The sequence below is a fragment of the Prionailurus bengalensis genome, chromosome C1 (genome assembly GCF_016509475.1).
Source record: "Prionailurus bengalensis isolate Pbe53 chromosome C1, Fcat_Pben_1.1_paternal_pri, whole genome shotgun sequence".
Classification (NCBI taxonomy): domain Eukaryota; kingdom Metazoa; phylum Chordata; class Mammalia; order Carnivora; family Felidae; genus Prionailurus; species Prionailurus bengalensis.
In genome coordinates this window covers 189,446,396-189,461,614 of record NC_057345.1, presented here as the reverse complement: position 1 = coordinate 189,461,614, position 15,219 = coordinate 189,446,396, and the positions used below count along the sequence as shown (strand labels likewise).

Sequence of the window (15,219 nt, the reverse complement as noted above, 5' to 3'; positions counted from 1 at the left end):
AACTTTTGTTTTTTGTTTCTTTAAAAATCTTTCTCTTTTAAACATATATGCTATACCCTAAATTGTTTTGTTCCCCTAGCTCTAATAAACCCTCTATTTCCTCCCTATTAGCTTTCTCAATTAAATACTCAGCCAAATGTAAATACTGCTATGTATGCCTGTGTGCAATGGCTGGGCTTATGCAAGCAAGCGCTTCCTGAATGCAGAACAGACAGGGAACCGCTGTCTGCCTTATTGGAGTCTGGGATGTTTCTGTTTACAAATCCTGGAGCCAGGCAGGGGCTACTACTGGAGGCGTGCTGTCTGCTTCCTTGCTACACTCAGCCTTTGTCTGGGTCTGTGTCAAAGAAAGAACAACATTGTTGCATGTGCAGCAAGCAACAAAGGAAATCCTAACTATAACACACTGGTGGTTTTGTTGGCTCCTTAATCTTTTACAACTCTGTGTGGAAAGGCAAATTAGGGATTAGGTTTAAAAACATTTTTTTAAAGCAAGGTACTTATTCATAAAAACAGAAAAACATTTAAAATCAAAACAATCAATGTGATCAGTTAAATGAACTCCTTAACAAAATAATTCAGATTCCTAAATATCATTTCTGTAATGATGATATACTCTGCAGCTCAATGTTTTGAACAAATATTTTTACAAGGAATAAACAATGTTGATTTATTCTAATATGTTTGGAATGGTAATTATATAGTAATCATAATCAGATTAGTGTTTATGTTTAACGTCTAAAAAAACAAAGAGGAAGCAGATTTCTTGTTTATTTCTTTTCCAAGTTGGTATGTAATACTGAATATTTAAGACTACTTTAAATTTAACTTGTCTCTTTAATCACTGTGAATAGACCTAGCTTGTAAGAAACAAACACAATAAATAACAACAAAAACAAAAACAGTTCATGTTCTGCTGAGTCCGGGCATTTTACGGCTGAATTATAAAAGGAATAATGGAAAACTAAAGGAAAGAAAAAGAGAAACAATCCAAGTTAAACCAAAAAAGGGGGGAGAGAGATTTGACAAGAAAACACAGAAAAGACATTCAATGCCTATTCTTCTTAACTTTTTTTTTTTAACTTTGTAAGTATTTATGATTCTAATTTCTTTAAAATAGCTGTTTTGTGGTTAGAAGAGACTGAATTTTAGTATTTTATTTCCTTCATTAAAGAATGAATTAAAACTAACAAAATTAATTATATTTCTTAGAATAGTCATTAAATAACAGAAGGATAAAATAGCATTTAGGTAAACAGATTAATAATTTTTAGTAAATACAAGAAAACAGAAGATAAAGATTAATCTCTACACTATGCTACCATAAAAAAGATTCATTAGAGTATAAAGAAAACAACATTTAAAATGCTCTCAAAATATCTTTGATATAATTCCACCAGGCCAAATTGCCTTTTTCTATTGATATTTTATTTTTTAACTTTATACATAGATATGATAAAACAAAAGGGTTGTTACTCTATGCAACAACTTTGGAAAATAATTATTTAATACTTCTTAGAAAACATCAGTAACCTAAATAAGTAAGAATTGTCAATTCAAGCCTAAATTAACATGGAAATGTAACTATTACAATATCTGGTATTTAAAATAAAACAAAAACAAATAAAAAATTAAAATCTCACAATACAGAATGAAACCAAAGAGGTGAATCACTCAGAGATCCCTACTCAATTCCTAACTGGTCTACAAATGATACTTCTAAATCCAGAATTCATGCTAAAGACTCTTGTTCTCAGAAAATGACCATGAAATAATCCAAGTATAAAAGTGGAAATTTATCTTCCAGTCATTTGATTACTAGAAAACAAAATATGAGTTGCATTGTACATATAACTTCCCCCATTTGATGTTCTTTTAATTATGATAGTAATGTGCTCAATATTATAAGGAAAGCAAGAAAGACGTGTACAGAAAAATAGCTTTTTGCCTATTAAATTTGTTTTCTAGTTTTTCCCATGTTTTCTTATGTTTTAACCATTTTTATTATGAAACAAATCCCATATACACAATAGTGTTTATAATACAAATGTCCAGTTCAGTGAATTAGTATGAAGTAAACATGCATGTAGCTATGACAAGAAATAGAATATTTAGGATCATAAAAACCTCCTACTTGCTCCTTCTTGTTCATAACAGCCTTTCTTTTTCCAGTAACAGGCACTACTCTGACTTTTGTGGTAATCATTTCCTTGCCCTTCTTAATAGTATTACATTCTCTGTATGCTTAGGTTTTGGGTTTTATTGTGCCTATTTTTGAATTTTATATAAATGGAATTTTTATGTCTTGCTTCTTGTTTTCAATATGTTTTAAAGATTTAACCATGTTGTTGATGCACATGAAATTAATTCAGGGTTGCTTTTCTATATAACAAATGCAGTTATTTTTCCTTGTAATGAGTCTGTGACTTAAAATGATAATTAGGAGATTATTGTAGCTAATCTCTATTACGCTCATAGAAACATTCCACAAATGTATACATTGGGATTTAAGTTATATTTAATACTTTTAAAGTACCCAATTCTGTTGGCAAGAGAAAAATATTAAACAAAGTAGACAAATGAAAAGCTGCGTATCCTCTTGCTGTTTCTAATGTTTTGGCAGCAGAGGCAATAGCTAGCAGCCAAGAAGGCCAGAGTTATTAAAAGATGCACTAGTGTAGGAACAGAGCAGAAAAAAAAGCTTACAGATAGGGAGATAGGACAGAGGAAAATGTGTCTTTTTAGACAAGGCTTTATGAAATCAGCACTGTTCAGAAGATCATTCTTTTGTTTTTTAAAGTTTATTTATTTATTTTGAGAGAGACAGAGAGAGCATACGTGAGGGAGGGGTTAGAGAGGGAGGGAGAGAGGGAGAATCCCAAGCAGGCTGCGCGCAGTCAGTGCAAGCCCAATGCGGGGCCCAAACCCACAAAACCATGAGATGATGACCTGAGCCGAAATCAAGAATTGGACACTTAACCAACAGAGCCACCAGGTGCCTGCAGAAGACCATTCTTAATCCACATTTAAAACCACTGAAACCCTTAATTCATCCTTTCCATATTTCTCAGATTGTTCCCTCATCCCTTACCCTCAAAATATCTACAGTATCTTATTTGACAATTCTTTAAAGGGACCTTTCTAAACATGCACATCTGGTCTTTCTTAAAAGGACAGTAAAAGGAATAGGGTCTTCATCAGACCATTATTGATATTCTCACCCAAACTGTCCCTGAATGTTTATCCAGTTCCTATTAACCCCCACTCCTTAGATGGTGAGAACAGGGAGGTAAAGTGACAAATACCGAGACACTGGTAAGGCCAAAGGGGAGTTAGGGTAATTCTTGCTGGTACTGTATCTTTCTCCAACACAGACACTTCTGTTTTTACCCTTCCTTCTCTTTTATGTCCCTTTCTTTGTCCCTTTACATATTCCTGTCTGCAAACCTACCTTAGAGGCACGCAATGGATGGGGAGCCTGGGTGGCTCGATCAGTTAAACATCTGACTTCGGCTCTGGTCATGATCTCACAGTTAGTGAGTTCGAGCCCCATGTTGGGCTCTGTGCTGACAGCTCAGAGCCTGGAGCCTGCTTCGGATTCTGTGTCTCCCTCTCTCTCCGTCCCTCCCCTGCTTGCTCTCTCTCTCTCTCAAAAATAAACATTAAAAAATTTTTTTAATGAAAAAAAAGCAGCACTGGTGACATTCTGTACAATGTAGGAAGTTCTATTTTTAATCCAAATTTATATAACTTTTCAAACAAAGAAGCCTTACTGATCTTATGATGTCTATATGATAAAGATGAGATAAAAGCAATTTAAGTTTAAAATGAACTCTCTTAGTATTTCATCAAATTGCAAAACAAACCACAGTAAGCTTTTTAAATGATTGTTATGTAGCTCTCTCTAATCCTTTGATAGATCCAACACTTCAAAAGTTATCAACTAAAAACACTGACTTAACAAAAAAAATGTATTGATCCTCAATAACTGACAGGCTATATTAAACAATGTAGAAAATTACATAACTAAGACATTTGCATTAAAAGCTAGCAGAGTGAAAAATAATTTTTATTTATATCATTTGCAGTACATTTTGGATGTCCATTCTAATATACAACAATTTTTATTTTAAAAGGAGTGAGCACTTTTTAACATACAAAACAGAGTTAATACTAAATATGTGGTAGGGTCCCCTCACTAAGGAAAAAAAAAAAAACCCTCAAGGTAACCTGGCTATGTGCATACGTGACAACATCCCTCAGGACTTTATAACATGAGACCACTTAATCAGACTGCATGTTTGTGTGTGTTACCATATATGGGAGACAAAAAAGTAAAAAGAAAAAAAATCTACTCCATGTGGCGTTCGGGGCTCAGTTCTTTGGGTACGAACCCAACTGAGCAGTGCCGGCACAAATAAAGTTGTTTCCTAGAAAGAAAAGCCTTGGTGTCACGACTCTCTGTGTGAGAATCCTGCTACAAATAAATAGGTGTTAAAAGAAATTTGCCTTTTATTTTATTTTTTTAATTTTTTTAACGTTTATTTATTTTTGAGACAGAGACAGAGCATGAACAAGGGAGGAGCAGAGAGAGAGGGAGACACAGAATCTGAAACAGGCTCCAGGCTCTGAGCTGTCAGCACAGAGCCCGACGCGGGGCTCGAACTCACGGACCGTGAGATCATGACCTGAGCCGAAGTCGGACGCTTAACCGACCAAGCCACCCAGGCACCCCGAAATTTGCCTTTTAAATTCTGAAAGTAACTCTTTTTTCATTGTGTTTGTACTCCTTGTGATCAAGTAATCCACTATGAGAATAACTTATTCTGAGTAGATGTTACTCCTTGATACTGAGGCCAGACAGAGAAGACCTCAAGTGACACTGCAGCCACATGACTAGGATGGGAGGACTATAGCCTTTAGTGAGTCTTAGACCAGGGACTTTAAAATCCTTCAAGATTTAGGGGCACCTGGGTGGCTCAGTTGGTTAGGCGTCTGACTCTTGATTGCAGCTCAGGTCATGATCTCACAGTTCATGAGATTAACAGTTCAGAAGATCGAACCCCCAGGTTGTCAGGCTCTGTGCTGATAGCATGGAGCCTGCTTGCGATTCTCTCTCTCTTCTCTCTGTCTGCCCCCAACCTCTCTCTCTCTCGAAATATTTAAAAATAAATAAATAGATAAATAGATAGATAGATAGATAAATAAAATCCTTCAAATTTGGAACAGTCTTGCACAACTAAGCTATTATCCAAAATGCAAAATAGCAGCCCTACTAAAAAATATCCTTGGCCATGCAAACTTGAAAATGTTAATTATTATTGAATCTACAGGGAAACATCAGATAACACTTGTAATAGCCTTAATTTTTTTTCTCTACATACAGAAATTTTCATATGAAAATTCATATGAAAAATTTCAGAGGAAAAAGCAGTAATAAAAAAAGGAATTGTGGTCACTGCTGTCAAAAACTTGGAAGTGAAAAGAAAATAATAATTTAACATTGAGGGGCAAGAATAGAAGCTGACAAAAGTCAAAACACTTTTTATTTAAAAAGTATTACCTTTTATTGCATGCTCCATCACATGCAATAAACATATATTATGTTCAGAGGTCTTAATACATAACTATAAATATTTAACTACATATGTATTAATTATCTATTGTTACATAACAAACTACCCCAACACATACTGACTTAATATACATCTATTATCTCAGTTTCTGTGTGTCTCAGGAATCCACACACTGCTTAACTGTACTCTGCTTCAGGATCTTTCACAAGGCTGCAGTCAAGGTTTAGGTCAGTGCCAAAGTTATTTCAATGTTTAAGTGGGCAAGTATCTGAGCTCACTCAGTGGTTGTTGGTAGGATTCAGTTCCTTGCAGGTTGCTGGACTTTGGGCTCCAGTTCCTCTCTGACTTTTGGCAGAAAGTAGACCTCAATTCTTTGACAAGCAGCCCTCTTCATCAGAGCAAGATACCAGCAAGAGAGAACTCACAGCCTTTTAAAATCTAATTATAAAAGTGATATCCTATCACCGTTGTCATATTCTTTTTGTTAGAATCAAGTTACTCAGCCCTGCCTACATTCAGGGAGACAGGATTATACAGAGGTGGGAATACCAGGAGGCAAGATCACTGGGAGCCACGTCAGAAGCTGCCTACCACAATATACTGGTATCCTCCACTTTTTGAAAGTTTGAATTACATCACTTTGCTTCATGAAAGACACAGTACCTGTTTTCACTAGCCAAATTAAATCTGGAGAGGATTTTTTTTAAATAAAAAACGTCAAAGAGTGAAAATAGCATTCAGCATTTGCTGTTACAGGAACAGTACACAACCTGAGCAGTGAGAGTGGTTCCACCAAAAGCTCTTTCCCCCGGAAATACGCTCAGCATCTCAGCATCAAGCTGCCATAGCTGTGAACTGTGTTTATGAGCATTTGTTCTTTATCTTGATTTATTCTGTGTATCCATTAGCAAGATGTGTCCTAAGATACTAGGAAAGCCTAAGAGATGTTATTTTTGGGGGTCTTGGAATGCTCAAAAAATTTCAACTTAGCAAAGTTTCATAGGAACATACTACTTTCACAAAGTGGGGAAAACTGTATATATATATTTGTTTCTCATTATTTATGGTAGTTATGTTATATAAAGTCATTGCATACACTCAATTAGCATATACTGAACCAATGTGCTTATAGGAAATACAGGGTTAGGGTCCTGTCAGCCTCTGGTCAAAACATATTCACCAATCCCATCAATACATAACCTTCTCTTATATGTGCTTCTATTTAAAGATGCTTTCTTTAATATACTGTATATTGTTGATTCATTAACATTGAACTCACAGCCAACAGCACTATAGCTCATGCCCAAAAGAAGCTTACCTAACACATTTATTTTCTCTGTAAGATACATCACAACCTTCTTGTGCTTAGAAACACTAGGGCAGCACTTCAGCCCTACACTTGGGGGCCATTTTAGACTGAAAAATCACCAACAAAAATGCAAAAAAATCCATTAAATAGGCTGAAAAGGACACTTGTTTCCAGTATGAAAGCTGAAGCAAGAAGGCAAGAACATGTCCATGATCAACCTCAGCTGGGAACAGGAATGTCAGGCAAGTTTTTGTTATTATGTGCATGTCTGTGAATGACCAAGAAAGCGCCATGAGTATGGACTTTGGAGTTACAAATAAATTTTTAGCAAGTAAGAGAAGTCATAGACATGGAATCCAAGAATAATGAAGACTATTTTATTCATTGCTAAAAACCCTGAAAAAAAAGTATATACCTCAGAAAAATAAAGCAGAATAATTCATTGTTTCAGAGATAACTCCTTATGGCTCTTTTTTTAGTGGAGGCTGGAGTTAATGAAAGATGAGAAAATATTATCTTTGTTCTTTTTCTCAACTGAGAAAGACATAGGAACCTGAATACATTTCACAAGAAACTCAAAAAACAATCCTTTCTTCAAATAAAAAAAGGTCACAGAATATAGGCTCTCATATAATAAATAAAAATGAGCAAAAAAATGTCCTTAATGGTAAAAGGAAAATTAAATGAGGAATGATGTTTGTAACAGCTGGTTTTTAGAAAGACTTAAGGACAGTTCTATCCTAATCATAACTATTACTTATTAAATGTTTAGTATGTGGTAGGCACTTTTTATATGCACTACCTCATTTGTTCTATACAACAATCATATAAAATAGGTAGTATAACTCTGTATATGAGGTACCTGATATAGAAAGAGGCTAAGTAACCGGTTTAAAGATATGTTTAGCAAGTAGAACAGCAAGGTTTTTAACCCATGCACTGAGACTGAGAGCCAAAGCTCTTAATCATTATGCTATATACCTCCCAAAGAATCAAGTGAATATTTCTGAAACAATGCACTCCCCCCCCCCCCTTAGATGATCTTGTTTTTTTTAGCAGCTGATCAGGCTAACTTATTTTATACTATAGCTAGAGCATAATGTACTTTTTTTACAGAGACAATTTGAGAAGAGCTTATAACAGTATTTGAGTTGCCAATGCATTTCCAACCAAAACTGTATCTGTTCAACTACTATTAAATATTATTTATCAAAAAGACAAGAAATAACGAGTGTTGGTGAGGATGTGGGAACGGAAACCCTTGTGCACTGCTGGTGGGAATGTAAATTGGTGTGACCAACTATGGAAAAAACTATGGAGGTTCCTCAACAGTTTTAAAATAGAACTACAACATGATCCAGCAATTTCGATTTGGGTATTTGAAGAAAACAAAAACAGTAACTCAAAAAGACGTATGCACCCCTATGTTCACTGCAGCATTATTTACAATAGCCAAGATTTGGAAAAAACCTACATGTCCCATCAATGGGTGAGTGTGTGTGTGAGTGTGTGTGTGTGTGTGTGTGTGTGCACATGTGTGCGTGCATAGGAATATTATTCAGCTATAAAATAGAAAGAAATCTTGCTATTTACAACATGGACAGATCCTGAGGGCATTACGCTATATGAAATAAGTCAGACAGAGACTAGTACCATATAATCTCGCTTACACGTGGAATGCAAAACAAAACAAAACCCAAGCTCATAGATACAGAGAACAGATTGGTGGTTGTCAGAGGAAAGGAGTGGGTGAAAGCGGTGAAGAGGGTCAAAAGGAACAAACTTCCATTTATAAAATAAAAAAGGCATGGGGATAAAATGTACAGCATGGAAACTGTAGTTAATAATGCTGCACTCCGTATTTGGAAGTTGCTAAGAGAGTATATATTAAAAGTTCTCATTACGAGAACAAAAAATTTTATAATTACACACAATGAGAGATGTTAACTAGACTTACTGTAATCATTTTGCAATACATACAAATAGTGACTCATTATATTGAACACCTGAAACCAATAGAATGTTACATGCCAATTGTATTTTAACTTAAAAAAAAAACAACATACTACTATAAAGCCAGTTGCTATTCAAATCAAGCCTAGTTTCATCTTGGTTTTGAATGTTTTTGAAGTATTTTCATGTTTTTGTGACTCTACTTCTTATGTTATGTTGGAAGATGAAACCACTAAATATTTATTAAATGGATAATCAGTTTTTCTACATGAACATATACAGAAAATTGTCGGTGATCAGAGAGATACTACAAGGAAATGAGAAACAGTTAAGGCAGGTAGAGAGGAACACACATGAATTGGAAATAAAAGGCAAGAAAAATTACATATGTTAAAATACACACACGTAAATTATATCTTGCTTCTACATCCAAATTTGTCTAGTATTTCAGAAGACATTTATTTTTAAATACCAGTTAATTCCATCATACAGGCTTGGGTCTTAGATTTTACAGATCAAATGTTTCCACTGAGTTTGTCAGTAAAGCCAGATTAGTCACAGGTTTTGCCTTGCTCATCAGGACAATCAAGTAATAATAAAAATTTTGAAAACACCAACATGGAGGATTACGTTTTGTTTTGTTTTGTTTTGTTTTGTTTTGTTTTGCGAGAGAGAGAATAGGGACGAAATATGTAAGTATGGATTAGAAGTGAGATTCAATAGGGCAGAGCTAGCAAAACTTTAGAATGAAAACTGACCAACACCACATAATATGTGAAAAAATCTTGTGGAGCACCTGGGTGGCTCAGTGGGTTAAGCATCCTACTTTGGGCCAGATCACGATCTCATGGGCAGTGAGTTCGAGCCCCTCAATGGGCTCTGTGCTGACAGTTCAGATCCTGGGACCTGCCTCAGATCCTGTGTCTCCCTTCTCTTCTGCCCCTACCCTGCTCACCCTCTTGCTTCTGTCTCTCTCTCAAAAAATAAACATTAAGAAAGAAAGAAAGAAAGAAAGAAAGAAAGAAAGAGAAAATCTTGTTACTATTGCATTAAAAAACTAATATTTTCTGAAAGATACATACTTTACTTCTCTTGAACCACCCTTTCTCCACTCATTTTTTTTAAGTTTATTTATTTTTGAGAGACAGAGAGAGACAGAGAGAGAGAGAGAGAGAGAGAGAGAGTGCATGCTAGTGGAGAAGGGGCAGAGAGAGAGACAGAATCCCAAGCAGGCCCCACACTGTCAGCACAGAGCCCGATGCAGAGCTCAAATTCACAAACATAGATCATGACCTACGCCAAAATCAAGAATTGGATGCTTTATCAACTGAGACACCCAGGCGCCCCTCAACTAATATTTTTATTTTTTATTTATTTTATTTAAAAAATTTTAAGGTTTATTTTATTTATTTTGAGAGAGAGAGAGAGAGAGAGAGAGAGCAAGCACAGGAGGGGCAGAGAGAGAAAGCGAGAGAATCCCAAGCAGGCTCTGCACTGTCAGCACGGAGCCCGATGTGGGGCTCGAACTCATGAACCATGAGATCATGACCTGAGCCAAAATCAAGAATAGATCGCTTAACCAATTGAGCCACCAAGCACCCCACTAATATTTTAGTAAGTATAAAAAAGAACAACATATTTTGTTTTGTCTCTTGCTAAAATGCTTCATGAAGTACTAAGCAAAGACTTCTAGCCATCCTTATTTCCCTTTTGTCTATTTAATCACTTTAATGCTGTCATAGAAGCAGTAAAAACTGAAAAATCATTATAAATTCACAACAGCTAAAAACCTATCTGTGGCTCTATGCCATATGTCAGCTTCTTCAAATGTAGGCTTTCTTTTCTATTTTCTAGCTTGGTGTGAGATAAAGACATTTGCTGCCAGACACTGAAGTTAAAATACTTAATCTGAACCACACAGCATAAATTAGAATGTGACTTCTTAAACCTTTATTCAATCTTTGTTTCTCATCAATTTGATATAACCATCAACTTAATGAATGATTTAAATAAAAGAAAATAAAAGTATTCTATATCTTTATACTGACTTTTATCGGAGAACTTCGAACATCAAATACAACAACTTAAGTCTATTTAATTTTTTAGAAAATGACAAGTTTTTGTCTGCTTTTCTACTAACTTAATTACTTTGTTTACTTTGTAGTTAGGGAGGTTAATTACACTAATTCCAGAAAACTTATCAAGAAGCTGTTCTAAAATAAGTGTTCAAACCTTACAGTAATTATACACTTCTTTCAAACTCTGGGAATTTGCAAACACATAAGCATGAATTAAGGGGATAAGAAAGTAAAATACTATAAATATACATTAATTTACTTAAAGACTGATTTTCTTTTTAAACAAAATGAATACTACAAAGTCTCTTATGGTTTGAAGAGACTCAGAATAATACAGTTCACTTTGCTGAAGTGTCAGACTTCTGGGTTTAGGTGGTACATGGACATGTAATAATGAAAGTTAGCTTCCTTTCTTCTAATTATAAAAGAAGAAAACCTCAACTTGGTGACAATGTATCTCTATTACCTCTCAAACATTTGCTATTCTCTTTTAACACAGAAAGTAAGCTTCAAGTTTCAGACCATTTGGCAAACAACAACATCCAGCTACCTAGTATATATAATATGGTTTAGTTTTCTTATTTTATTTTTAGGTAAATAATTAAAGTTACCTTTACTTATGACATTGGCTTTCCATTTATAGTAGTAACGGAAAGTTTCCCTTTAAAGGACATAAAATTTTTAATGAGATCATTTGAAGAAAAATATTAAATAATAAAGTAATATGTCATGTGAATATAGAAAACATGTTATGATACTCAGTGGTACAGAGATATGGTGAAAAAATCATGAAGAGTCCTTAAATTTTAAGAAATGTAACCAAGTATTTTCAAAATGATCTTACCTCTCTTCCTTCCAAATGAATGAGCAAACAAATATAAACTGGCCCCCCCGTTTGAGTGTAAGAGTAATGATTAATAACAACTGATTATGAAGAGTACCAGGTAAAAACACTAGAAAGTAATGGTTAATAACAAATATTCTGGAGTCAAAACACCTAGGTTTGAATCTTGGCTCTTCCACTTACTAGCTGTGTGACTTGGTAAATTAGGTATCTGTGTTCTCAACTTAAAGTAAGAATGTAACAGTAACCATTTCATATGTTTCTGTAAAGGTTAATTGTAAAAGTTTAATGCATAGACGACACTTAGAACAACATCTGACACATAATAAATATTTCAAAGTATTATTTAGCTAGTTTTGATTTCACTATATGCTAAATGCCTGAATTTCTTTTATATTTTTATTGTAAAGAGACTGCTCAGTCTAGTAAGTCTATAATCCTGATAAAGTCAATTAAAATTTCACTACCACATGTATCCCATCTGGAACAACATTTTATAAGAATCTTAAGTTTACTGCAAGTATCTTATGATGCAAAACTCATTAAATAATTAATTTGTGCCCTATCTCATTGTCTCCAAAAATATATATAGGGCAGTTTTATAAGGCTACATAAAATCTTTAATCTGTAAAAAAAAAAAAAAAAATTAAGAACTAAAGGTTAAGTGGAATAACTTTTCTCCACTCCCCTAACTCCACATCAAAGTAATCTTGAAATGATTATAAGACTCTGTGGCTCAGCAAAATTACAGATATTCACTTATGGCCATGGGTTAGTCTGTCATATTTTCCCTGACAACTCCTGCCCCACCTTAAAGATTCCCTGCTCTCATATGCTTTAGTTTCTATCACTAAGTACCTTATGGTCTTCAGCTTCAACTGAGGTTGGTACAAAAAACAAGCTTTTTCTAAGGAAAGAGAGCTAGAGCTATATTTTGTTATTCTCAGTCACCCATATATTTATTTCTTCACTGCCACCAGATCTAACCCTACTCCGTGTATGAGGTAAAGCAGTAAGAGGGCAAGTAAACATGGTTCTGGATATTGTGTAAATGCATACTTGATGAGAAAGATATAATTCCAGTAAGAGCAATGAATAGTTTGATGTCAGGAAGTAAACTGTTCAGCTGAAAACAATCGAGAGAGAAATGAATAAGCTAAACAGAGAACATTAAGTACCTTCTGTTGTTCCCTAGAACATAACCTTTTAAAAAGCCGTAACTTACTTGTGCATCATTTTCTTTACCAGTATTAAAATATGCCACAATTGCACGTTTTGAGTAAGGGTCTCTGAATATAAGATCATGTAACAGCATCTATTTAGGAAAAATTTTCTATATTCCTGAATTATTTTAAAAATTAAAATCTGGTGTTTCATTTTTGGGATGGCAAAGAAGAACAGGAAAAAGTAGGGCTTTTTTGTACTTTACCATGATGAATCTAAAATAAGGGAGTTAATAATTGTTTTTTGTCTGCACTTGGTATCTCATGAACTATTTGTCCTTTTTGAAAGTAGCAACCAGCTTTCATAAATAACTGTCCATTCGTGAGTGAATCCACTGAATTCACTATTGCCAGATTACAAATAATAACAAATCCTATTCCTTTCAAGCATTTGAAAATATTTCCAAACTTATACATTAGCATATATCCCTTTGTTTATTAAATTATTATTTAACAAACATTTACTGCACTTCTGCTACTACATACCTAACACTGCATGAGTCACTATGGAGACAAAGGGGCATTAATAAAAAGTCCTTATCACCAAAGACTTTAGAATCTCATAGAAGAGTGTTGTATGAAAGGATAAGTTAGCACTCTCCTTAACAAAGATGTAAGAGGCCCTCAGGCCTGACAATACACATATAGTTTAAGGCATTGCCATGTACTTTGTGGCACCAAACTATCGTCTTTATGATTTCACTTATGTGTGGAATCTAAAAAACAAACCAAATGAATAAACAAGCAAAAAAAGATTCAGTCCTACAAATACAGAGAACAAAGTGATGGGTACCAGAACAAAGGGAGTAAGGAAATGGGCAAAATGGGTGAAGGAGAGAAAGAGATACAGGTTTCCAATTATGGAATGACTAAGTCATGGGAATAAAAGGTACAGCATAGGGAATAGAGTCAATGATACTGTAATAACGTTGTATGGCAACAGATGGTAGTTACACTTGTGGTGAACATTAAATAGAGATATTGAATTACTATGTCGTACACCTAAAACAAACATAACATTATGTGTCAACTATAATAAAATGTTTTAAAAAATGAATCTAGTAAAAGAGACAAGGGGACAATTACAAAATATGTGAAAATTTAGGTATGATGCCTGTAACTTCTGCGTAAAAGGTTCAGAAAAAAAATAGTGATATCCATATGTATATAGAGAAAGGGAAAATAATAAGGCAAATATACCAGTGTGTTTAATAACTGATGAATCTGTGGATAAAAGGTATATGGAAGTTTTTATAAGTTTGAAATAACTTCAAATATAAAAGTTTAAAACATTTTTTTTGTTTGGGCCCCAAATAGTAACATCTGACATTTACTGTCAATACAATAATAGGCAAAAAGTTAAAAAAAAAAGAAAAAAAGATAAGCTGTAAATCAAATCTGCTAAAGACAACCATTTCAATGAATGACCATTCAACCTGAGTATTAGGCATCGTTACTCAATAGGACAAAGGGGTTTTTTTAATTATTATTATCTAATGTTTAAAATTTACTTTTGAGGGAGAAAGCATGAGCAGGGGAGAGGCAGAGAGAGAGGGGAAGAGAAGTGGGCTCTGCACTGATAGCAGCGAACCTGATGGGAGTCTCCAACTCACAAACCATGAGATCATGATGTGAGCCAAAGTTGGACACTCAACTGACTGAGCCACCCAGGCTCCCCCAAAAGGGTTTATTTTTGACTGAACTACCCAAATATTAAGGAGACATCTTCAAAGAATTTATAGATGTGACAGCACTATGAAATTTAAAAATATTATGCAAATGCAAGGCTTTAATAGCCATCACAAAAATGTCATGTGAGGTATGGAGATACTGTTTCAGTGTAAGTTTTATTTTAACACCTTGATTAATGTACAACTTGGCGCTATAAAATGAGCATTGAACTTTTAATGAAAGCTATTAAGGGTGTTTCCTTAGAAAGGGCCAAGGTTCAAAAGAAATTTTTTTTTAATGTTACAAATGCATGTTAAATTACTACTTAAAATGTAGCTCCTGTCATCCCTATGGTATCAAGACAAACTGAGAAGGGATGAAATGACTAGATTTCCAATGATTCTAAATCATTTTTCTCAAAACTAATTAGTTTCATTATTGAGAAAGTATTACAAATGAACAACAAATATAGGAAATTAAAACAGTAAAAACAGGGGTGCCTGGGTGGCTCAGTCAGTTGGGCATCTGACTTCAGCTCAGGTCATGATCTCACAGTCTGTGAGTT

At 34.4% G+C, this 15,219-nt stretch overlaps 1 protein-coding gene and 1 non-coding gene across 2 annotated transcripts in view; one reads left to right on the top strand and one right to left on the bottom strand.

Annotated features, from left to right (window-relative positions):
• Nucleotides 1-15,219, bottom strand: part of BMPR2 (bone morphogenetic protein receptor type 2) — a 201,911-nt gene that overhangs the window by 63,142 nt on the left and 123,550 nt on the right. The window lies entirely within an intron of this gene.
• On the top strand, nt 13,554-13,677 carry LOC122482375. Its single transcript, XR_006297160.1, has one exon. It is a non-coding gene; the product is annotated as a U6atac minor spliceosomal RNA (small nuclear RNA).